Genomic DNA, 25,483 nt, shown 5'->3' on the forward strand with positions numbered 1-25,483 from the left:
AACTGCCCCTGGCCATTTCCAAAAGAAGGGAGAACCGTGGTTGCCTGGGCCAGAAGGGAGTCTCCACAATGATCTTGGGGGATTCCTTTTGAATCTTTGAAAGTACCCTGGACATCAGTGGAAAGGGTGAAAAGTGTGAAAAGCATATAGGAAAATTCCTGTCCAAGGAAAGAAAAAGCATCAGTCTTCCAGGCCTTTGTGTATTGAGTCCTGAAGCAGAATCTTGCCAGCTGACTGTTTAGACAGGAGACAAGTACGTCTAACTTGAGGAACTCCCACACATGGATCAAATCTTGGAAGACCCAATAATCTAGTTTACATTCTTGAGGGTTTGCCCTTGTCTTGCTCACCTTATTTGCAACACAGATTTACTCTGATGGAATTTAGGATACCTGTAAAGTAAAACTGTGCTGTGAAGCTATACCCCAAGTTAACATGGCTAATCTGTAGAAGGGTACAGCTTGGCTCCTCCTTGCCTGTTCATGTACAACATAACTTTGGTATTGTCTGTAACAGCTTGAGGATGCTCTGGAACAAAATTTGATTCATAAAGAACTACAAAAGAGCTAGAAATGGTGCCTTGATCGGGGCAAGCATCTCTTTTATATTTGTATGTCTCCATCTGTCCTTGGTGTCCCATACACCTTGTGCTTTTATCCCTCCTGAAACCGCTCCCCAAGCTAATTCTGAGGCATGTGTTGTGACTGACTGCTTTAGACAGGGGGAGAAGGGAGAACCGGATTTAGGGATATCTGTTGCCTTCACCAAATGATTTATCTTCTGACAAATCCCAGCACTGGATCTGAAAAGAGAATAAATGTTGGTGATAGGACCAAAGATACTTCAGAAACTAATGTATCCTTCTCATGTGGAGTTTGCCAGGGGTATCATGAGAATCACAGAAGCCATGAGACCCAAAATACTGAGGTTCTGAGAACTCAGCCATGCAAGCCTCCTCAAAACATTACCAGTGGTTTTGCAGTGACCAAAGTCTGAATGAAAAACAGTAGAAATATATATAGATATAGATCTATTTTTTTTTTCCCTGTGGAAAAAAGCTCTTTGAATTGTGATGCCTAGTTGACGTCCCAGAAACACAATCCTGCAAGGAGGCAAGAAAGACTTTTGAATGTTCTCTCGGAATCCCAGCTTGTGTAAGAGATCTCATACCCAAAATATAGACTAGACACTTTGAAAAAGAGTTTGTAAAAATATTCTACAAAGATAAGCAAGTTGTTTAAATATGGAAAAATGTGGATATCCTGTAGCCTGCCATGAGTTATAACTGGAGCGAGACACTTAGTGAACACTCTTGTTGTAGTGGATAATCCAAAGGATAAGGCAAAGAACTGATAATGTGACCCAAGTACACAAAAGCTTAAGAAACATCTGATGTTTGGATGAACAGGAACTGATAAGCATCTTTTAAATATAGTGTTATCAGGAAACTTGAATGAGGAAGAATTAGTAACAGGTTGTAAAGTGACAGCTTCTTGAATTTGGACACTTTCACAAACAGGTTTAGGAAAGAAAGATCTAGAACTCCTTTTCATGCATTTTCTTTCTTTGGCACTAAAAATATCTTTGAATAAACCCCTTTTCCCACCAGGGAAGGGGGAACTGGTTCAATCACTCCCTGAGACAGCATGTGTTGAAGGACAAGTGGAAACAAAAGTCTGGTTTGGATGATAAGGAAATTACCATCTGCAAAGGGGGAATTTCCTCCCACTGCTACCCGTAACTTTGATGAATGATCTTCAGAATGCAACTGTCTGAAACTATCTGCTGTCAAACAGAAGTGGAGATTCAGATCTCCCAGAAGAAAAAAGGGGCTGCTAGGGTTGGGGGGGGGGGGTCTCAAATAAACATTCTGACTTACTGGACTGTCCTTGGTTTTGGAGTTTCAATAATTGTTCTGGGAACCCCCTTACCATTTTTTCTTAAACATCTGTTTACCTGCATTTTGTTGAGACCATTTATTTTGTTTCTTACCAAAACTGGATGAGAAGTTAAAAGAATCCCTTGGAAAATCTGGAAAGATTCCCACGTATCAGCTTACCCCTTTCATCACTCTTTTTGATCATCTCTGCAGCATCTCTATCCAAAGGAGAATTTAAAATTTAAATCACCACCTGGGAGGTTTTGAGAATGCAGCCATTGCAAACCTTCTCAAAACAGTACCAGTGGCCATAGCCCTTGAAGAAGTATTAGCAGAGTCATACAATGAGTACTGAGACTTGAACAGAAGAAACTAAATTTAAAGCACATTTTTCCTCACAAGAAGAAACTACAGACAAAACATCCCTCATATGTTCACAGTTAGCCAGGACAAACCTTAACATGTGTGACAATGCAAAATTCTGAAAATCAAAGTTGCAGAAACATATATTTTTCTCATAATTATCAATAACCTTCCCATCCTTATCAGAAATGGTAAGATTGGAATTAACCAAGTGTTTAGCAGAAGAAGGATTAATTAAACATAGCTGCTATGTCAGGTTTGGGAACAACGTATTAAATCTTAAAAGACTAAGAAACTTTATACATCCTATCTGCCTTTATAGGAGCAGCTGGCTGACTGTTAGGAAAATTGCAAGCAGTAACACCCCCCCCACACACACACACACATACACACACACTCTCTCTAAAGCTGATAGAACTGGATGAGTGAATGCAGGTTCTGAAAATTCCCTCTGTAACTGCTTATAGTATTTTATTAGGGACTGAGAAATTACAGTATTCTCCCACTGAAAACAATGGCAGATTCTAGAAATAATCTCAGAGAAAGAGACCCCCCCCCCCACAGGGAGAGACAGAAACTGAACTCTCCTCTGAGTTCGAATCAGAAATCAGAGTGCAAAACCCTGTACCTGACCCTTCATCCTCCTGTCCAGATTTAGAATCTTGAATCTCTTCTGAAAAGGCTGTGTCCCTCTTTAATTTACCAGAAACTACTTTACAAGAATGATGAATAGCCCGAGATTATACCCTGAGCTAAACCCAGTAAACTACTCTACTCCTGTCTAAGAAATTTGAGGAGGAGCAGATACATGTTTAGTTTCTTTCTAACAGGAAAAATGTGGCCAACAGAATTATTTATGGCAACAGCAGCTTCTCCAGGGATGGGCACAACATTCTGACAAAACAGGAAAGCCTTCCCTTTTCCCTATCTCTGGACCAACATGAGTGACTCTCTCTTGCCTACTGAGGGGACTCCCCAAAAGCCACAGAGGACATGGTTAACACCCAGTCCATGGTGGCTGTAGGTGCTACACCAGAGGAACCCAGGTTAAAAGATGAGTGGTTTAAGGTAAAACTGGTGGCCACAGCAGAGTCACCCACCTGTGGCTGAGGCAAATTGCTAGCCTACTGTAATAGCAAAGGCTGTTTGCTTAACTTTTTCTATTTGCAGCTGTAGTAAGGATCAAGAATGGGACTAACAGATTGTTCCATGGTCAAGCTGAAAACGGTCCCTCTTTCTAAGGGAAAATGAGCAACAAATGCTGGTAAAAATCAAAATTCCTTTAAAAGTAATTTTTTTGCACAGACAAACACTTTAAAAGACCTTGCCAGCCCAACAAAGTAAAACATGGTTTTCAGTTACTTTAACAACTTTGGAACTAAAAGGAAAAAGAGCTCTCCTGTTTAAAAATATGGTCTACCTTTAAAATAACTTTCTTGAAGGGGAAGGCATCAATCAAACAAAATTATGACATGGAAGTTTTTTTCCCCCAAAGGGAACTTGTCTGCCTATCAAAAGCCTCAGGGGAGCATAGACTTCAGCAGCAGTAAAACTCTGAAAGGCTTGAAACCCATACTTGTCTTTTAGTCAGCTCAGCTCAAGCTACCTAACAGTTTGGGCAAGTGGAAGGTGCCCTGAAGCTTTGGATGCTAAATGGCTGTTATATTCTTGGCAGGATATAACCCATACAACCAATGCTATTCAACAATGATTAATGTGATGAACATTTACTATTGCTACTTGTAACAAAAAGTACAGTTGTGTACACTTACCATAAATGTAGATGTTCGAGTGTATTCACTGTTGCAGTCATTACATTTGGGTAAGCCTGCTGGCAGGTTGCCGTCAGCCAGCCTGAATTCCAAAGTCTTGGGTTCTGCGTCGGCTGCTGTTGCCCCTTCCCTGACGTCAGGTCGTCAGGGGTATAAAAGAAGCAGCTGACGCCATTTTCCTCAGTTTTGCTGGCCCCAGATGTCAGATGCCCCCAAAAAGGGTAGACAAACTTTACATATATATTCAGAAATACACCAATATAAATTTTACCTTCATCTATAAGCAAATACACCACATAGGTAGTATAAATCAGAGAAGGAAAGATAAGATCCAAAAGAAAAAAGGGGGAAGGCGGGTGGGTAACCTGGACTGCAACAGTGAATACACTCGAACATCTACATTTATGGTTAAGTGTACACAACTGTACTATGTTCTTCTTGTTTCACTGTTGCAGTCATTACATTTGAGTAGAGTCCCAAAGCTATGGTTGGGAGGCTGGAAAGTACAGTTGTGTACACTTACCATAAATGTAGATGTTCGAGTGTATTCACTGTTGCAGTCATTACATTTGGGTTGTCCTGCTGGCAGGTTGCCCTCAGTCAGCCTGAATTCGAAAGTCTTGGGTCCTGCGTCCGTTGCTGTCACCTCTTCCCTGACGTCAGGTCATCAAGGGTTATAAAAGATGCAGCCGATGCCATTTTATTCAGTTTTTCTTGCCCCAGATGTCAGGTGCCCCCAAAAGGGTAGGCTAAATTTATGTAAATAATACATACATGCACCAGAAACAAGCTTTACCTTCAACTATAAGCAAATACACCACTTAGGTTGTATAGATTAGAGAAGTAAAGATAAGTTCCAGCAAAAATAAGGGGGATGGCAGGTGGGTAACCTGGACTGCAACAGTGAATACACTCAAACATCTACATTTATGGTAAGTGTACACAACTGTACTATGTTATTCGTGTTTCACTGTTGCAGTCATTACATTTGGGCTGAGTCCCAAAGCTATGGTTGGGGGGCTGGAGCTAAACAGCATTAGGAGTGGCTATGAGGCCCTGCAGAACTGCAGTGGCAAAGCCTGCCCTGGATTTAGAGTAAAGAGTCAGATTGTAATGTTTTGTAAAGGTATGCACTGAACTCCAAGTGGCAGCCTCTAAAATGTCTTTGGTTGGTACTCCCCTGAGAAAGGCTGCAGAAGTGGCTGCAGCTCTGGTTGAATGTGGCCTAATGCCCTTAGGCACTGGTTTGCCATGCTGTGAGTAGCAGAAACGAATGCAGTGACCTATCCACTTTGAAATAGTCTGCTTGGAGATAGCGCTTCCTTGTGATGCTGTGGCATATCCCACTAGTAATTGTTCTGTCTTTCTGAAAACTTTAGTTTTGTCCAAATATAATCTAAGTTGTCTGTGTACGTCCAAAGAATGCAAAATTTTCTCCCCCTTGTTCTGTGGATTTGGATAAAAGGTTGGCAAATGAATAGTTTGGTTAAGGGCTACACTGGATACCACCTTAGGCATAAATGTAGGGTTTGTTCTCAGAGAGACCCTGTCTGGATAAAAAATAAAATGTTCCACGGCCATGAGAGCCTGCAGCTCTGAAACTCATCTTGCAGAAGTTATTGCTAGGAGCAGAGCTGTTTTCCAAGACAAAAATTTTATATCTGCAGTAGCAGCTGGCTCAAAAGGAGGTAAGGTGAGTTTTTCCAAGACATAATTGAGGTCACATGCAGGTATTGCCATTCTCCTTGGAGGCCTTAAGTTTTTGGCTCCTCTGTGGTACTGCCTTAATAAAAGATGAGAAAAGAGTGGTGGCTCTGTATTGTAATGAGCCGAAATGGCAGAGGCAAGGATTTTAATTGATGAGAAAGATAGGCCTTTGTCCAGCATCTCGGTTAAGTATTGCAAAATCTGAGGAATATTTGGGACAGCTGTATCAGTTCCTTGAGCTTGTTTTCAAGTGCAAAATCTCTTCCATTTCCCAGCATAGGATTTTCTAGTACTAGGCCTTCTGGCTTCTAAAATGACATCCATCACAGCTTTACTGAGAGGTGTGGTTTGTATGGCTACATTATCCGCCATGCTGCCAGGTTTAGGGTCCTGAGTTGGCTGTGCAGAATCTGATTGTTTTGCTGGGACAGTAGATGAGGTATTTGAGGTAAGGTCCAGGCTGAGCATTGGGACAAGTTCCTTAAGATCGGATACCAGTACTGGCGTGGCCAGTCTGGGGCAATCAGAATCATTTTTGGTTTCTCCTGCCTGACCTTTAGGAGTACCTTGGGGAGGAGAGGTAGTGGAGGAAAGGTATATGCTGATAGGTTTGTCCAGTTGAAAGATAAGACGTCCACTTTCCAAGCTTGTCTGTGATAAGTCCTTGTGCAGAATCTTTTTAGTTGATTGTTTTGAGGGGAGGCAAATAGATCTATGTCCGGGCATCCCCATTTCTTTGTTATCATGCTGAAGACTTGTGGATCCAGGTGCCACTCGTGGGGATCCATGAGGTTTCTGCTTAGTTCATCTGCCAGAATGTTTTCCTCTCCTGGCAGGAATTGTGCCTGCAGATGAACTTGGTAAGTCAATGCTGTGTCCCATAAAGCCATGGCTAGTCTACACAGGGGATAAGAATGAGTGCCCACCTGTTTGTTTATGTACCACATGATCATGGTGTTGTCTGTCTTTATCAGTAGTTGTCCCGGATGAAGTAGGTCCTTGAAGGCTGTCAGGGCATTTTGAACAGCTAGTATCTCTTTTTGATTGATATGTAGATGCTTTTGGTTTGTGGACCAGGTGCCCTGAATGCCTCTTCCTGCCATGTGTGCCCCCCAGGCATAATTTGATGCATTCGTCGTTAGGCTCTGCCTGGGTGGGGGTAGTGAGAATGGCTGTCCCTTGTTTTGGTGACAAGCCTTTGCCCACCATTGAAACTCCTGTTGCAGGCAGGGAATTACAGTAATCATTGTTTCCAGACTGTGGCAATGTTGCGTCCAAACACTTTTTAGGTACCAGTGAATTTTCCTCATAAGCAGTCTTGCATATGGAATTAGTAAGATGCAGGATGCCATTAAGCCCAAAGCCTGCAAAATTTTTCTTACAGATAACTGGGCCTTTGTTGCCATTTCGTTGAAATAGGTAGTCAGTTGCCTTTATTTGTCTGGAGTGAGATAAGCCATCTGGGCAGTTGTATTTAAGCTTGCACCCAGGAATATTATCTCTTGAGAGGGTAGTAGTTTTGATTTCTTTTTGTTGACCGTGTACCCTAGGCATGTTAAAAGTCTTATCACAAACATCAGATGCTGTAGTAGAATGTCCTTGTTCTCTGCTTGTATGAGGCAGTCATCCAAGTAAGGATATATTTGTATTCCTCTCTGTCTGCAGTAAGCAATTACTGGTGCCAGGCACTTTGTGAAGACCCTGGGCGCAATAGATAAGCCAAAGGGCAGTGCAGAGAATTGGTAATGCTTTGAGCCAGCCTTGAATCTGAGGAATCTTCTGCATGTTTGTCTGATTGGGACATGCAGGTATGCCTCTTTTAGGTCTAATGTCACAAGCCAAGCCTTGCTGCCCAGCATGGGCAGAAGCTGCTGTAAGGTCAACATCTTGAATTTTGGTATATCCAGGAAAGTGTTTAGAATAGATAGGTCCAGTATTGGTCTTCATGCTTGGTCCTTTCTGGGTACCAAGAAAAATCTTGAGTAAAATCCTTGTCCCTGCTCTTGCTGAGGGACTTGTTGAATAGCCCTCATGTCCATGAGACCTGCAACTTGTTTTTGAGCCTCTGCCCACTGATTTTTTGGCAGGTCTGGCCAACCGTTTGCCCTTTGTAGAGTATGGAAATGAAGCTTGTAGCCTTGAGACACTATGTCTAGAACCCATTTGTCCTGGGTTATAATGTGCCAATTTTGAGAAAAAAGTGCTAGTTTTCCCCCTAAGGGTGCTGCCAGAAGATAAGTGCTTGGTGCAGGCAGGGGGAAGTCATTGGGACTGTTTCCTGTAAGATTGTGATTTGTCCTCTCCACCTTTGGAGATAGAGGCACTCCACTGCTTAGACCTGTAGGATCCTTGCGGCTGTGATCTGCCTCTAGGGCGTCGGGATCTGCCCCTTTGAGGTCTGTCTGAGACTGGAATGAACCAATTCTTTGTAGGCCAGTGTCTGCTAAATCTAGGTGGCTGTACCTGTAAGAAATCCTTGACCGTTTGCATAGATTTAGCTTTGTCTTCCATTTTCTTTAACACCTCTTCTGCCTTAACACCAAACAAGGTATCATGTTGTAAAGGAGCATCTAATAAATTTGCTTTAACATGGTCAGGCAGATTTTGTTCTTTTAACCAAGCATGCCTCCTAATGACAGAATCCGTAACAGCGGCCCTGCAGGAGGCCTCCAAAGAATCAAAACCACATTGCAAAGTGTGCTTTCCCACTTGTTTAGCTGCATGCAATAAATCCTGTATTTCTTTGTTTTCTGCACATTCAGAATTTGCCATCATTTTCTGTTTAAGCAATGTCATTATATATTGCTGATATTTGAACATATGAAACTGGCAATTTAAGGCCCTTATAGCCAAAGTATCAGATGTGTAAATCTTTTTTCCCCATCTATCCAGAGCCCTAGAATCCCTATCAGAGGGGGTAGGGTTTTTTTTGCAGTAGAAACCTTGACCCCTTTTGGACCCTGAGAAATAGTTTCTGGGTCTGCAATAGGGTTTTTTAAAAGGAATTTATGAGAGTCAGAGACCCTATAGTATCTGTCCGGCTTAACAGGAGCTGGAGGTAGAGTCAGGGGTCAGACTGGACTCCGAGAACACATCATCTACAATGTCCAACACAGGTGGAATAGCTAGAGGCCTGTGTTGAGGAAGTAAAAGGAAGTCTCTGAGCCTTTTCTTAGATTCTGAAAAATCTTGGCTCTCCTAGTGGAGGTGCTCCCTCATGGTATACAAGGTTTCCCCAAAAGAGTAGTCCTCAGGAGAAGAAGCTGAAGGAATTGATTCTTCAGCATCAGAATCCTCATGGGGGGGGGGGGGGGGTATTCCTGATCAGAAAAGGAATCAGAAGAAATGAAACCTGATCTGAAGATTCATAGTCTGTCTCTTGCCTAGGCCTCTTATCAGGAGGGGGATAGGAACCCCTGATCAAGGTAATTAAGTCTTCGGCCATTTTGAGCATCTTTTTTTTGGGCATGGAGGCCTGTCCTTGTAGCTGGTGAACTTGCTTCTTTGTCTTTAAAGGTGTTTTAGTCTTTGAAGTCAGTTTAATATATAATTGTTTAGGTCTGAATACACCCTCAGAAGCCGATGCCTGCTCAGCGGCTCCGGACCCATCTGAGGGAATAATCTCCGAGGCTCCAATACCATGAGTTTCCTGCGGCCTGGCCGACTCCATGTGGGAGTCGGTAGCGGCCTGCGACTCTAAAGTAGCAGGCATCAGGGTCTGCGAAAGTGCCTCGCTGAGAACCAGCGAACTGCTTAGGAGAAGCTTTGTCGGATTTGGACTTCGGTTGCCTGTCTTTTTCTTTGTGTTTTTGTGAACTCCGATAGTCGGATGGCTATCCGACGACATTGTATAATTAAATCTTCGCCCAAAATAGCTTAATGCAAAATCGTACCGATGCTTAATAGTGCATTGGTTAAATCTAGCACAAAACCGACAACTAGCAACGTCGTGGTCAGGGCCTAGGCAAGGAATGCAGTAAGAATGAAAGTCCTTATGAGATATTTGCTTCCCACAAGAAATACAATTATTAACTTTTTCTGACATTGGTCTGGAGCAAGAAAAAAGTTTCCCCAACGGGGTACTTGGCTTTTAATGAAGACTTCGGATCTGAAACTCGAACACAAAAATCTCAGGAGTCGGCCGACCGGCACTTGTGAACTGCTTCTGCTTCGGGCACCGCGCGGCAAGAAAGACTGAATAAAATGGCGTCGGCTGCATCTTTTATAGCCCTGATGAGCTGACGTCAGGGAAAAGGCGACAGCAACTGACGCAGGACCCAAGACTTTGGAATTCAGGCCGACTGAGGGCAACCTGCCAGCAGGATAACCCAAATGTAATGACTGCAACAGTGAAACACGAAGAACATCTAGACAGCAGTAGGAGCGGCTATGAGGTCCTGCAGAATTGCAGTTGCAAAGCCTGCCCTGGATTTAGAGTAGAGTGGCAGATGGTAATGCTTTGTAAAGGTGTGCACTGAACTCCAAGTAGCCGCCTCTAAGATGTCTGCGGTTGGTACTCCCCTGAGAAAGGCAGCTGAGGTCGCTGCTGCTCTGGTGGAATGAGCCCTAATGCCCTTAGGCACTGGCTTGCCATGGTGTAAGTAGCAGAAATGAATGCAGTGGCCTAACCACTTAGAAATAGTCTGCTTTGAGATAGGCTTTCCTTGTGATCCTGCAGCATATGCCACTAGTAATTGTTCTGTCTTCCTGAAAGTTTTGGTTCTGTCCAAGTAGAATCTAAGCTGTCTGTGTACGTCCAAAGAATGCAGAATTCTCTCCCCCTTGTTCTGTGGATATGGGTAAAAGGTTGGCAGACGGATGGCTTGGTTAAGAGCCACACTGGACACTAATTTAGGCATAAATGTTGGGTTTGTCCTCAGGAAGACCCTGTCTGGATGGAAAATGATGAAAGGTTCCATGGCCATGAGAGCCTGTAGCTCTGAAACCCGTCTTGCAGAAGTAATTGCTAAGAGCAGAGATGTTTTCCAAGATAAAAACTTCATATCAGCAGTAGCGGCTGGCTCAAAAGGAGGCAGGCTGAGCTTTTCCAAGACATAGATGAGGTCCCATTGCAGGTATTGGTAGTCTCCTTGGGGGCCTTAAATGCTTGGCTCCTCTGAGGTACTGCCTCAATAAAGGGTGAGAAAAAAGTGGTGGCTCTGTATTGTAATGAGCAGAAATGGCCGAGGCATGAATTTTAACTGATGAAAAATATAGGGCTTTGTCCAGCATCTCAGTTAAGTATTGCAAAATCTGAGGGATATTTGGTACCGCTCATTCCTTGTGCCTGGTACCAGGCACAGAATCTCTTCCATTTTCCAGCATAAGACTTTCTAGTATAGAATTAAGCCCTTTCTTACACCAGTGGCTAGGACCACTATAGCCAGAACCCACTTAATCTCAACTCTACTCTATGCTTCCCCTATATATACTAACCTTTCAAAAAATAACCTCAACAAACTGGCAACATCCTACAATAATATTGCTAGATTTGCGACAGGCTCTCCCTTCAGAACTCACCACTGTCTGAACCTAAAATAACTAGACTGGCTAGAATTTCTTGACCATCTTCAATTTCTCCAGCTTGCCATTGTCCATAAGACCCTGCATCAACCCACCAACACTCCAATACTCTCTACCATCATTACACCTTACAAAAACCTCAAGAACTTACGCTCCTCAAACAAACTGCTGATCAACACTTCTAGATCCAATAACGCATCAGGTGACTCCCTGTAATCTAACTCTGTAGGAAAACTATGGAATTTACTACCTACTAAACTTACAACTCAAATTTCTCTTTCACTCTTTAAGAATAAACTAAAGCTATTTCTTAAGACACACTGGCTATGCACCTGTACTAACCCTGACTAACTTCCTTCCTTTTAAACTAATAATTACTTTGAAACTCATAATACTACCCTAGAGCAACAAAATACCATAACATTGCTAATAAAATGTATGTATATACTGCATATTGACCATCTCTTGTACATCACCCATTGAAGCATACTGCTAATGTTATCCTCACTGACTATTGCATTTGAATAAAAAAAAAACAAAAAAAACATTTTTATGCTTTTTTACAATTGTATCATCTAATTTGACCTGTTATGACTTTTTGTATTTTTTTAATTGGATCTATTATGACTTTTATATCTCTTTTCATGTCTTCCTTGGAGCTTTTCTCCCCGGGCCTCTACTGAAAATGGACATGTATCCAGCTAGACTAGCCCGGTTAACAAATGTAAAATGAAATAAATAAATAAATAAATAAATAAAATAGTACTAGGCCTTCTGGCTTCCAGAATGACATCCATCACAGCTTTACTGAGAGGTGTTTTTTGTATGACTACATTATCCGCCATGCTGCCAAGTTTAATGTCCTGAGTTGGTTGTGCATGATCTGATTGTTTTGCTGGGACAGTAGTCGAGGTATCTGAGGTAAGGTCCAAGCTGGGTATAGAGATAAGTATCTTAGTATTGGATACCAGTACTGGCGTGGCCAGTCTGGGGCAATCAGTATCATCTTTGGCTTCTCCTGTCTGACCTTTAGGAGCACCTTGGGGAGGAGAGGCAGTGGAGGAAAGGCAGTGGACGAAAGGCATATACTGATAGGTTTTTCCAGCTGAAAGATAGGGCGTCCACTTTCCATGCTTGTTTGTGGTAAGTCCTTGTGCAGAACCTTTTTAGTTGGTAATTGAGAGGGGAGGCAAATAGATCTATGTCCGGACATCCCCATTTCCTTGTTATCATGCTGAAGACTTGTGGATCCAGCTTCCACTCATGGGGATCCATCAGGTTTCTGCTTAATTCGTCTGCCATGTGCCCTGAATGCATCCTCCTGCCATGTGGTCTCTCCCCAGGCACAGTCCGACACATCTATTGTTAGTGTCTGCCTGGCTGGAGGTAATGTGAATGGCTGTCCCTTGTTCTGGTGACAAGCCGTTGCCCACCATCAAAACTCCTGTTGCAGGCAGGGAATGAGAGTAATGACTGTTTCCAGGCTGTGGCAATGTTGAGTCCAAACACTTTTTAGGTACCACTGAAGTTTCCTCATATGCAGTCTTGCATATGGAATTAGTAGGATGCAGGATGCCATGAAGCCCAAAGTTGCAGATAACTGGGCCTTTGTTGCCAACATTATGAAATAGGTAGTCAGTTGCCTTTGTTTGTCTGACGTGAGATAAGCCATCTGGGCAGTTGTATTCAAGCATGCACCCAGGAATGTTATCTCTTGTGAGGGTACTAGTTTTGATTTCTTTTTGACTGTGTACCCTAGGCATGTTAGAAGTCTTTTGACAAACGCCAGATGTTGAAGCAGAATATCCTTGTTCTCTGCTTGAATGAGACAGTCATCCAAGTAAGGATATATTTGTATTCTTCTTTGTCTGCAGAATGCAATTACTGGTGCCAGGCACTTTGTAAAGACCCTGGGCGCAGTAGATAAGCCAAAGGGCAGTGCAGAGAATTGGTAATGCATTGAACCAGCCTTGAATCTTAGGTATCTTCTGCATGACTGTCTTATTGGAACATGCAGGTATGCCTCTTTTACGTCTAAAGTCACAAGCCAAGCGTTCTTGCCCAGCATGGGCAGAAGCTGCTGCAAAGTCAACATTCTGAATTTTGGAATATCCAGGAAAGTGTTCAAAGTAGACAGGTCCAGTATCGGGATCCAGGCCTTGTCCTTTCTGGGTACCAAGAACAGTCTTGAGTAAAATCCCTGTCCCTGCTCTTGCTCTGGTACTTGATGAATGGCCCCCATGTCCATGAGGGATGAGACTTGTTTTTGTGGCTCTGCCCATTGATTTCTTGGCAGATCTGACCAGCCGTTTGCCTTTGGTAGAGTATGGAAATGGAACTTGTAGCCTTGTGACACTATGTTTAGAACCCACTTGTCCTGGGTTATGATATGCCAATTTTGAGTGAAAAGTGCTAATTTTCCCCCTAAGGGTGCTGCCAGAAGATAAGTGCTTGGTGCATGCAGGGGGAAATCATTGGGACTGTTTTCTGTATGTTTGTGATCTATCTTCTCCAGCTTTGGAGGTAGAAGCACCCCATTGCTTGGGCTTATAAGAACCTTGCGCCTGGGATCTGCCCCTAGGGCGTCTGGATCTGCCCCTTTGAGGTCTGACTGACACAGGAAAGGACCAATTTTTTGTAGGCCAGTGTCTATTAAACCTAGGTGGCTGTACTTGTAAAAAAATCTTTGACAGTTTGCATAGATTTAGCTTTGTCCTCCAGTTTCTTTAACACCTCTTCTGCCTTAACACCAAACAAAGTATCATGCTGTAAAGGTGCATCTAGTAATTTAACTTTAACATGATCAGGCAGATTTTGTTCCTTTAACCAAGCATGCCTCCTAATTACAGAACCCGTAACTGCGGCCCTGCAGGAGGCCTCCAAAGAATCAAAACCACATTACAAAGTATGTTTTCCAACTTGTTCTGCTGCATACAATAAATCCTGCATTTCCTGGTTTTCTGCACATTCAGAATTTAACAACATTTTCTGTTTAAGCAATCCCATGACATGTTGCTGATACTTAAGCATATGAAATTGACAGTTTAAGGCCCTTATAGCCAAGGTTGCAGAGGTGTAAACCTTTTTTCCCCATCTATCTAGTGCCTTTGAATCTCTGTCAGAGGGGGTTGGTTTTTTTGCAGTGGAAGCCTTAACTCCCTTTGGACCCTGTGAAATAGTTTCTGGGTCAGCAGCAGGGTTTTTAAAAAGAAATTTGTGAGAGTCAGGAACCCTGTAATATCTGTCAGGCTTAACAGGAGCTGGGGGTAAGGAGTCAGGGGTCAGACTAGACTCCGAAAATGCATCATCTACAATGTCTAACAGGTGGAATGGCTAGAGGCCTGTGCTGTAGTAAAAGAAAATCCCTGAGCCTCTTTTTAGATTCTGAAAAATCTTGGCTCTCCCAGTGGAAATGCTCCCTCATGGTATGCAAGATTTCCCAAAAGGAATAGTCCTCAGCAGGAGATGCTGAAGGTATAGATTCTTCAGCATCAGAATCCTCATGGGGGGGAAGAGAATATTCTTGATCAGAAGAGGAATCAGAAGAAATAGAAACCTGATCTGAAGATTCATAGTCAGTGTTTTGCCTAGGCCTCTTATCAGGTGGGGGATGGGAACCCCCTGATCAAGGTAATCAAGTCTTCGGCCATTTTAAGCATCTGTTTTTTGGGAATAGAAGCCTGTCCATGTGGCTCTTGAGTTTGTGCCCTTGCTTTAAAAGGTGCTTTAGTCTTTGCCTTTGAAGCTAAAGTCGTTTTAATGTAAAGATGTTTAGGTCTGAATACACCCTCAGAAGCTGGTACCTGCTCAGCGGCTCTGGACCCATCTGAGGGATTAGCGTCCAAGGCTCCAATACCTTGAGTATCCAGCGGCATGGCTGACTCCACTTGGGAGTCGGTAGCGGCCTGCGACTCTAAAGTAGTGGGCGTCAGGGGCTGCGAAAGCGCCTCACTGAGAACCGGCGACTGGCTTAGGAGAAGCTTCGTCGTCGGTTTTGGGCCTCGGTTGTTTTTCTCTATCCTTTTCTTTGCGTTTTTTGTAAACTCCGGTAGTCAGATGGCTATCAGACGACATTTCAGGATAATTTAATCGGCGTCCAAAAAAGTTTAAAGCAAAATCATACTGACGCTTAATATTGCGTTGGTTAAATCTAGCACAAAACCGACAACCAGAAACGTTGTGATCAGGGCCTAGGCAAGGAATACAGTAAGAATGAAAATCCTTATGAGGTATTTGCTTCCCACAAGAAATACAATTATTAACTTTTTCTGACATCGGTCTGGAGCAAGAAAAAAGTTTCCCCAATGAGGTACTTAGCTTTATTGCAGACTTCGGATCTGAAACTCAAATACAAAAATCTCAGGAGTCGGCCGACCAGCACTTGCGAACTGCTTCTGCTTCGGGCACTGCGCGGCAAGAAAGACTGAAGAAAATGGCATTGCTGCATCTTTTATACCCCTGACGACCTGACGAATGGAAGGGGCGACAGCAGCCGACGCAGGACCCAAGACTTTGGAATTCAGGCCGGCTGAGGGCCACCTGCCAGCAGGATTACCCAAATGTAATGACTGCAGCAGTGAAACATGAAGAACATCCTAAACATCTAGTAAACTCTAATTTTGCAAATACTGGTCTATATGTGGCCAAATGTGTACCTCTTTTTACATAGGAAAAAAAAATGAAAAAAACACTAAATTAGTAATTTATGCGCATATGCACAACATTGCTATCAGAAAAGATACAGACGTACCTTACAAGCATTCCCTTATATGTAAGACTTCAGGCTTAATACTCTTCAATTACCCTTTCCCATCCCTTTGGTCACACAATCATATTTTTTCTTAACAATATTTCTTCATTTTCCTTTTGTTTGCTATACAGTAACTTATTGCATCTTTTCCACAAACACCACATTGTCATATATAACACCTTGTCCTGTTCAGCTATTTTAGTTCCTTCATTCTATTTCCCAAATAATATTATGTTCATAATTTCTATTTATGTCTTCTTGCATACACTCTCTCAACTTTACATGTGTCACATGCCCTTTCTTGAAATAAATGAAAGTTATGTACTTACAGTGGATATAAAAAGTTTACATACCCCTGTTAAAATGCCAGGTTTTTGTGATATAAAAAATGAGACCACAATAAATCATTTCAAAACTTTTCCCACCTTTAATGTGACCTATAACCTGTACAATTCAATTGAAAAACAAAAAAAATATGTTAGGGGAAAAAATAAAAAACGTACAATACGCTGGTTGCATAAGTGTGCACACCCTTAAACTAATACTTTGTTGTGTGTGCACACCCTTCAACTAATACTTTGTTGAAGCACCTTTTGATTTAATTACAGCATTCAGTCTTCTTGGGTACACACCTGCCATCAATTAAAGAGATTCTGACTAACCCCAAATACAGTTCAGTTCTCCTAGTAGGATCTTCCTGACATTTACTCAGTTGCCAGCTACAGCAAAAGCCATGGTTCACAGAGAGCTTACAAAGCATCAAAGGGACCTCACTGTTGAAAGGTATCAGTCAAGAGAAGGGTACAAAAAAATTTCTACAGCATTGGATACACCATGGAACACAGTGAAGACAGTCATCAAAAAGAGGAGAAAATATGGGACAACAGTGATGCTGCGAAGAACTTGACATCCCCCCAAAATTGATGAAAAGACAAGACGAAAACTGGTTAGGGAGATTACCAAGAGACCTACAGCAACACTGAAGGAGTTGCAGGAATTTCTGGCAAGTATTGGTTGTGTACTACATGTGACAACAATCTCCCATATTCTCCACCTGTCTGGACTATGGGGTAGAGTTGCAAGATGGAAGTCTTTTCTTGCACAGAAAAACATCCAGACCCAGCTAAAATTTGCATCAAATCTCCCAATAGCATGTGGGAAAATGTGTTATGGTCTGATGAGACCAAAGTTGAACTTTCTGGCCACAATTCCAAAAGGTACGTTTGGCAAAAAACAGCACTTTACATCACCAAAAGAACACCATTCCCACGGTGAAGCATGGTGTTGGCAGCATCATGCTTTGGGGTTGCTTTTCTTCAGCTGGAACTGGTGCATTAGTCAAGGTGGAGGGAATTATGAACAGTTCCAAATACCAGTCACTTTTGGCCCAAAACTTTCAGGCATCTGCTAGAAAGCTGAAGATGAAGAGGAATTTCACCTTTCAACATGACAATGACCCCAAGCATACATCCAAATAAACAAAAGAATGGCTTCACCAGAAGAGAAGAAAAGAAAAGTTTTAGAATGGCAGAGCCAGAGCCCAAACCTAAATCCAATGGAAAATCTGTGGAGTGACCTGAAGAGGGCTGTGCACAAGAGATGCCCTCACAATCTGACAGATTTGGAATGGTTTTGCAAGGAAGAATGGGCAAATATTGCCAAGTTAAGATGTGCCATGCTGATAGACTCCTACCCAAGAAGACTGAATGCTGTAATTAAATCAAAAGGTGCTTCAACAAAGTATTAGTTTAAGGGTGTGCACACTTATGCAACCAGTGTATTCTACTTTTTTTATTTTTTATATTTTTTTCCCCTAACAGTTGTGTTTGTTTTTCAATTGAATTGTACAGGTTTATAGGTCACATTAATGGTGGGAAAAGTTTTGAAATTATTTATTGTGGTCTCATTTTTATATCACAAAAACCTGGCATTTTAACAGGGGTGTGTAAACTTTTTATATCCACTGTAGCATAACACTAGATCCATGTAGTCTTGTTTTGTCCAGTTTTCCACTTGGTTATCTAATCCCACCATATTCAACCTCAGAGCTTTACAAGCGCTTGGATCCAGGGCTTTGACGCCTCCCCTTCCCAAAATTTGCTCTGGTCCCCTGATTACCTCAGACCAAGTTTGCCTGCTTCTGGTCTGGAAACATACTAGATAATATAAAACAGGCTTAGCTGACTACTCTAACAGGTCAGCAGGACATAAATGCAACAGTGAAAATGCTTTCCAAATGGCAAGGCCTCAAGTCTGGTCCAAGCAATCTGCCAGAAGTCCAAGAACAACAATTTAGGATGGGGGACAGAAGGAGGAATGTTGAACTAGACAAAACAAGACAGCACAGATCGAGCGTTATGTATATGCCTTTTTCATCCAATTCAACACTTGGAACAGATTCCCTAGCTATCCATGCAACTTGGGCAATATGAAGGAAGGATATTCCTGAGAATGGTAGAGCCAAAAGATGTACAAAGTCTAGAGTGTACATCCAGCTTGGACAGGAACTCTATCCATAAAGCAGCCACTACTCCAGTAGAATGAGCCTTTGATTTGCCATGTGAGATGATTCTCCTCCTCTCATAAAATAGGCAATACAGTTGGAAAGCCATCTGGCAGTGCTGGTCTAGAAAATCCTTGACTCAGCTTAGCTCTGGAAAAGGCAAAGGAGGAGTTGATCAGGTTGTTTGATATCTTTTGTCCCATGCAAACAAAATCTGAGTTGCAAATGGAAGGTATATTCCCTTTTGTTAGAGAACTTTGAGAAAACACCGGCAGACTGATAGATTGGTTAAGATTAGCATCAGAGGCCACCTTTGGGAAACAGTGTGGATTTGCTCTCAAAGAAACTCTATCTTTATGGAAAACCAAATGAGGAGGTTTACATGATAAGGTCTGGAATTCTGAAATCTTTCTTGCAGATGTGTGACACCCATTAAAAACAGCCTTCCAAGAAATACATTTTTTGATCCACAGTAGCAGCAGGTTCAAATGGCGCTTTCGTCAAAGCCTGAAGCATGACAGTAATGTCTGAAGTTGGAACCAGATTACTGATCAGGGGCCTTAAAAGAAAAGTTCCTTTCAGAAAAGCCTTGCAGATCTTTACAGCAGCAATAGATCTCTGATTCTGCCCAACATAAAATCTGGAAATGGCTGCTAACTGAATCTTAATCATTGAGATACTGGATACTTTGTGAAACAATTTTGTCAGAAAATCTAAAACTGAATGAAGAGGAGTGGCAAAAAGGTTCTCCTTGTGAGGAGGCCCATGTGGTAAATCTTTTCCATTTACTAAGATGTTTCTGTTATTCAGTTTTTGTGAGAAGTAGGACATCTGGATAACTGGGGCAGACAGCCTGGCATCCTTGACCACAGTTAACATTGCAGGAACCATGCAGTTAAGTTTAGCATTTCCTGGTTCTGTCTTTTCTAATTTCTCCAAAGCTTTTGGGTTTCTAATACCATGACAGGAATGGACCCCATTCCTAAGTCAAAGTATGATTAAAGTTTGTTAATTTAGTATTGTTTCAATCTTTGAAGTCAGCCAAAAGTACTCTTCGCAGCACCCGCAATGTGCCCAGTAATGACTCTTCCTGCAATTCGTATGGGGTTATATGGATTGTTAACATATCTAAATATGACTGTAAATTCTTTTTTACAAGACCCATTGCTCCTACTACTATTGGAACTGTCTGGTTATCTTTCTTCCACACTGCTCTCATTTCTGCCTGCACATCCTGGTATTTTATGACTTTGTCTCTCTCTCTCTCTACGCAGACACTACTGTCACTGGGTGTGACGATTTCAATGATCAATGCTACTTTTATCTTCTTTGCTTGGACCACTGTATCCAGTTTTCAAGCATCTATTTTTTGAACTATTGGTAATGGGTGATCCCATGTGACATACACATAATTTTCTATGATGCTTTGTGGCTCGTGTTTCCATTGTTTTTCAGCCACTTCGATACCATAATGTTTGCACAATCCCCAGTGTAACAGTCTCTCCACATTATCATTTCAGTATACAGCCCTTCTGCCATTAGTGTGTTGCAACCAGCAACAAGATGTGTGACTGTTTCCAATTCGGTTTTACAAAATCTACATTTGTCTGTTTCTCCCACATGTTCAATGGACTTTGTAAACCAGTGTGTACGTAGCCCACTATATTGGGCTGCCAATATTAACCTTTCATTTCTTGGTTTGAATTCACCTCTCCTTAACCATTCCTATGTTTGTTCTTGATCAACATGAGGCTCTTCCAGATGTTTTGTATCCCTGCAACTATATTTATGTTTTTTCCACATTTCTTGACTTCTCATCTGGTCCTTCACCTAACATTTTTTCTTTTGTTTTTTGGCACATTCAGTTGCTGCCTGGTTTTTATATACTTCTGGTTTGATTTCCATTCTTGCTTGACGTCAATATGCTTCTACTAAATTAAGCAGGGATGTCACCTTAGATTTATTCTCCTCATGTTTCAAAACTTTCACAACATTTGGATCTTGTGAGGTCATTAGATGTGTGTGGAGTCCAATAAATTGCAAATCTATACATGTAATCAATTTCAAGGAGGCCCATCCCTCCTTCAGAACATGGAATATATAAATCTTAGTATACATTGATTTTTTTATAAATCATTTGGTGAGCATGAAGCATTCTTGTTTTAATATCTAATCTATCCAACACTTTTTGAGGGCAGTCAATCACTCCAGAACTGTACATTAGGACAGGAAGAGCAAATTGATTTATAGCTTTGATTTGTTCCTAGATGTCAATGTTGTTCTCAGGATTAATTTAAGTCTTCTAAAGTATTCCTTACTGAGTTTTATTCACATTTGTTCATGTTTCACAGCTGAACCTTCATCAGTTCCCAAGTATTTATACACTCCCTCTTGCTCAGCTTATTTTATATCACATTCTTGGCCCAAACTGATGTTTTCCTGGTGCTGCAGTTTTCCTGCTTTAAAGGTTGTTTTTGCACATTTATCAAGACCAAATGACATTCGAATATCATCTGAAAAAGTTTTGACAACCTGCAGCTGGGCTTTCAGTTCCTCATCTGATGAGCTAAACAGTTTAAATCAACGACAAAGAGAAAATGAGAAATCATAAGACTTTGTTGTTTTCTAGGAGCCAAATTGCAGCCATGGTCTAAGCTGTTAAGTAACCAGCTTAATGGATTAATGGCAAAACAGAATAGCAATGGTGACAGAGTAGCCCTGGAATTTGCATCCCTGGGATAATAATCTGTCCTTTATCATGGCTTAATTGCAAAGTGGTCTGCCATTGTTTCATGGTTACTGTAATGTAGTCAATCAGTATGCATTTTTAAGCACTCTTTTATCCACGAATGCGGGATACTATAAAATGCTTTTTTGTAGTCAATCCATGCCATACATAGATTCTTCCCCTTTTTACAGTTCTCCACTATAACTTTAACAAATGATACTTTGTCCCGTATGACTTTCTTTTATTGCTCTTTTGTTCTACTGCCATAATTGAATTTTCTTCTAAATGACTATAAACTCTGTCTGCATCAATTCCCATGTATAGTTTATACGTCGTCGGAAGGCAAGTTATTGGTCTATAATTTTTAGGGTAGCTTGCAGGTTCACTCTTAAGAGCATTGTTTTGCCTGTTTTTAGCCAGTGTGGTGTCTGTTCAAGGTGCACATATAAATATGTCTTATTCATGGCTAAATCCTCATGGAAATATGTTAATACTTTTAACCAAATGTTAGGTTCTCCATCTGGGCCTGGGGTTTTTCAGTTTAAGGCTTTTCTTAACTTTGTTTCAATTTCTCTGGCTGTTATTTCATCCAATTTTACATCCTGTACCTTTAAACTTCTTATTCTTTCTTTTACTACTTCTATCCATTTAGCACCTTTTTATGATCCACAGGATCTTCGCAGATACTTCTCCAAAACGTATCTATTTCCTCTTTTTTTGGCCGTCTTTTAATTCCTTTTACCTTATTTCCCAATTCTCTATAAAACTTTTTTGGGTCATCAATAAATTGCTTATTTTGTACTTTTCCCTTATATTTATCTGTGTATCTTCTAAGTTTTTCCGCCTGTGCTGAAATTTTTAGTTTATTTGCAATAGTACATGATAGATCCTGGTCTGTTCTAATACTATGCACTGCTTTAATCACATCTACCTTTCTTAGTATTTTTGTTGATCTATTCCCTCTTCTTTAATCTTCTAACAGTGATATTTCTTGCCTTAACTGCTTTATAGTTTTCTCTATTCGATACTTCCATGATGGTATTTTGATTTCTCCCCTTCCTTTCCCTCACTACCCCATGATCTTGTGGTAGAACTTTACCAGTTATTAATTTAGCAGCACAGTAATATATCCTGTTTACTTCTGTTATATCACATGGTCTCTATGGTCAGCCCTAATTACTGCATTCATTTGTTTTATCAGACTTCTTACTTTTTGGGTTTTATTGATCTTCTGCAGTCTTATTTCTCTCATTGATCTTAATATATCTATCCATGTCCATTAAATCAAGCAACTCTTCTCTTAGCTCATTTTCTTCCAAACTGAGGGCACATCCCTTGTTATCCGTTCCCTGCGGGCATTCTATAGAAAGTTCTATATCATCTTTCTGTGGCACATTTTCTTCAGTTTCATCCTATGTCATCTGTTGCTCTGTCATATAGGAACTCACTGGCCTATCACTCCTCGGCATTGACTGCATCAGAGCTTCCACAGTTTCCTGTTCCTTTTCTTGCTGTATAGCTTCAAGTGAACATTTATACCGGTTTCCTGTGGAAGGCTCCAAAATATCTTGATATGGCACCTGACCAATTGCTTCCTGTTCCACTGGTTTCCCTTTAATTTGGATAACCATTGCTCTATCCTGTTGTGGTGCTTTCTGCATTCAATTTTCTACACTGAATCATTCTCTTTGCAACTGCTCCGTAACCTCATTTTCTATTTCTCTTGACTTCTCCATTACCAATCTCTTTTTCTACTTTTCCTCTTAGTCTTCTTATTTTTTGTATTGTAAAGTTTTCCATATCTGGATTCCTTTACCTGTATTTCTCTTCAAATATCTTTGGTGCTGCTATTTTTGTACTGGTTAGTTTTCCATTCTCCTTTGCATAAATATTACACCATATTAAATCTCTTTTCCTTTCCCCTGTCCATATTTCTTCACATTTCTCCTGATCTTCTTGCTTTTCCTTACTCTGGGGACTCAACCCATCATGCTGTGATGTAGTCTGTGTTAGACCTTCTACATTAAATCCTTCACTTCGTAGGCACTCCAAAACTTCAACTTCTTTTTCTTTAACTTCTGCTTTACTAATCTTCTTTTCCACATCTTCGTGATATTAATTTTTTTTTTTTACAGTGAAATTTTCCATATCTGGATGCCTTTGCCTGTATTTCTCTTTGAATATTTTTGAGACTGCCTTCTCGATATTAGTTAACTTGGCTTTCGCCTTTGCATAAATATTGCACCATATCAAATCTCTCTCTTTCCCATGTCCATATTGCTTTTTTATATTTTTCAAATATCTCCAGGTTTTGTTGTTTATATTTTTGCACTTCCTCAGATGCTTCTTTTTCTAAACAGATCAAAGTTTCTTGATCTATATACTGCTTTCCAAAAATTCCAGGTTCCAGTGAAGCTGGATTGGTGTTACAGAATGTCTGGACAAGGGTCCAATACCAAAGGCATATGCATTAGATGAGCCCGGGGATCCGGGTCTATATTAGAAGATCGAAGTTTCAAAACTTTGAATCTGACATGGACGACACCATATGATCGAAGACTTGAAACTTTGAATCTTTTAATGGAGATCTCCATACAGCGTGGAAAGGGAAGATTTCCCTTTTCTGCACTGTAGTGCAATCTCAGAGTTGGTATATTTAAGTAGAGGGGGGTGTAGGGGGGCTTGCCCCCTCCTTTTAGAGCGTTTAAGTGGTTTGTTTTTGTAGGTTGTTGTGTTTTATTACATTTTCAATGCTTCAAGACTTCCATTATATGGTGTTGACCATATCAGATTTGAAGTTTTGAAATTTCGATAATGTAATATAGACTCGGGGAAGCAAACTTGCAATGACCAAAAAGGAGCCACTAGGATAACTTTTGCCTTGCACCTCCTGGCCTTTTGAAGAAACTTTGTCATCAGAGAAAATGGTAGAAAGGCCTAAAGATGACCCAAGGGCCAACTGTGAATTAGAGCATCCCTCAGTCTCTGTCCTTGGGGAAGGATCATGATAAAGTAACTGCTACACTTGCTGTTTAGGTACAAAGCAAAAAGATTGTAGCAAGGCTGGCACTAATGACTAAAAATCTGTGTCGCCAATGTTTAATGGACCACTCCTGGAGCAGAAGAACAGATCTGCTCAGTTTGTCTGCCAGAACACTGGGGGTGCCTGGCTTGTGCACTGCAATAGAAAGCAAGAGGAAGACATTGCCTACTGCAACACTCTCAAGGCCTCCTGGCACAGTGGATTTTATTTATTTATTTTTTCCCATTTTTGTGTAGCTGCGGTGGTGGTGCTGCGGTAGCATTGTTGCCTCACAGTAAGACGTTGTCCTGTTCGATTCTCAGCTAAAGCATCTTCTGTGTGGAGACATGCGTGAATGGGCGTACCTTTGTTGAAGGTTGTGCGTCAGGCCTGGCAAGTCAGTATGTAAAAATCTACTGCCAATCATTAGCGGACCGGAGTTCTGCTGTGGCGACCCCTAACCGGGAGAAGCCAAAAGATACAATATTTTTCCCCTTTCTGACCAGGTTAGTCCCACTAGGCAAGTGGCATCTTTTCAAGGGAGTTCTAGTAGGGTAAATCTGGCCAAGGCATCAGGGAACTTGTATTGCTTGTTCTGCTGCATTTGTTACTGCCTGTATGGGAGTACATGCATATGTCCCAGTCCTAGCACAATGGCAGCGGGCAGGCAGTATGTGAGAAGGAGGTACTACCAGATGGGGCGAAGGCAAATGCCAGCTCTATTTTTGAAGAAAATAGTGTGGAGGACTTAGAAACCCTATTTTAGATTCAATCTGAATCAGAGATCATTGCTCAAGAGGAATGTATTGTTACAACTCTCCAGTTGGGAGGGTTGTGGGATGAATTATCAAACAAAATTATATCCCAGAGTGAACTGGAGAATGATGTTTCATGGGGGGATATAATGGACAGGATTTAATGAGAAGCAGCTGACAACATTCTGACAGAAGGGTCACCTACAAGGAAAACATATGCGCAGACTGTGGCTATTTGCAGTGGAGAACAAAGAGATAAAAAAAGGAAGAGAACAGTAAACGAAGGTATGCTGTAAGGGTTCAAAGTATGAGGAACACTGAAATGGGCAGATATGAGGTATGGGGCACAGTTGTACTTCCTGGGTCTCAAGGCACATGAGGTAAAAGCCTTTATTTTAATAAATAAACAGCCATTTTGTGACATTATTTTTGACTGCACAAAGTATGGAAAAATTTCTATGTGAATATGAGAAAAGACAGA

At 41.4% G+C, this 25,483-nt stretch overlaps 1 protein-coding gene across 1 annotated transcript in view; it reads right to left on the reverse strand.

Moving 5' to 3' along the window:
• Positions 1-25,483, reverse strand: part of STK3 (serine/threonine kinase 3) — a 3,088,627-nt gene that overhangs the window by 912,017 nt on the left and 2,151,127 nt on the right. The window lies entirely within an intron of this gene.

Source organism: Protopterus annectens, chromosome 3.part0, assembly GCF_019279795.1.
Source record: "Protopterus annectens isolate FY-2018-M chromosome 3.part0, PAN1.0, whole genome shotgun sequence".
Lineage (NCBI taxonomy): Eukaryota > Metazoa > Chordata > Ceratodontiformes > Protopteridae > Protopterus > Protopterus annectens.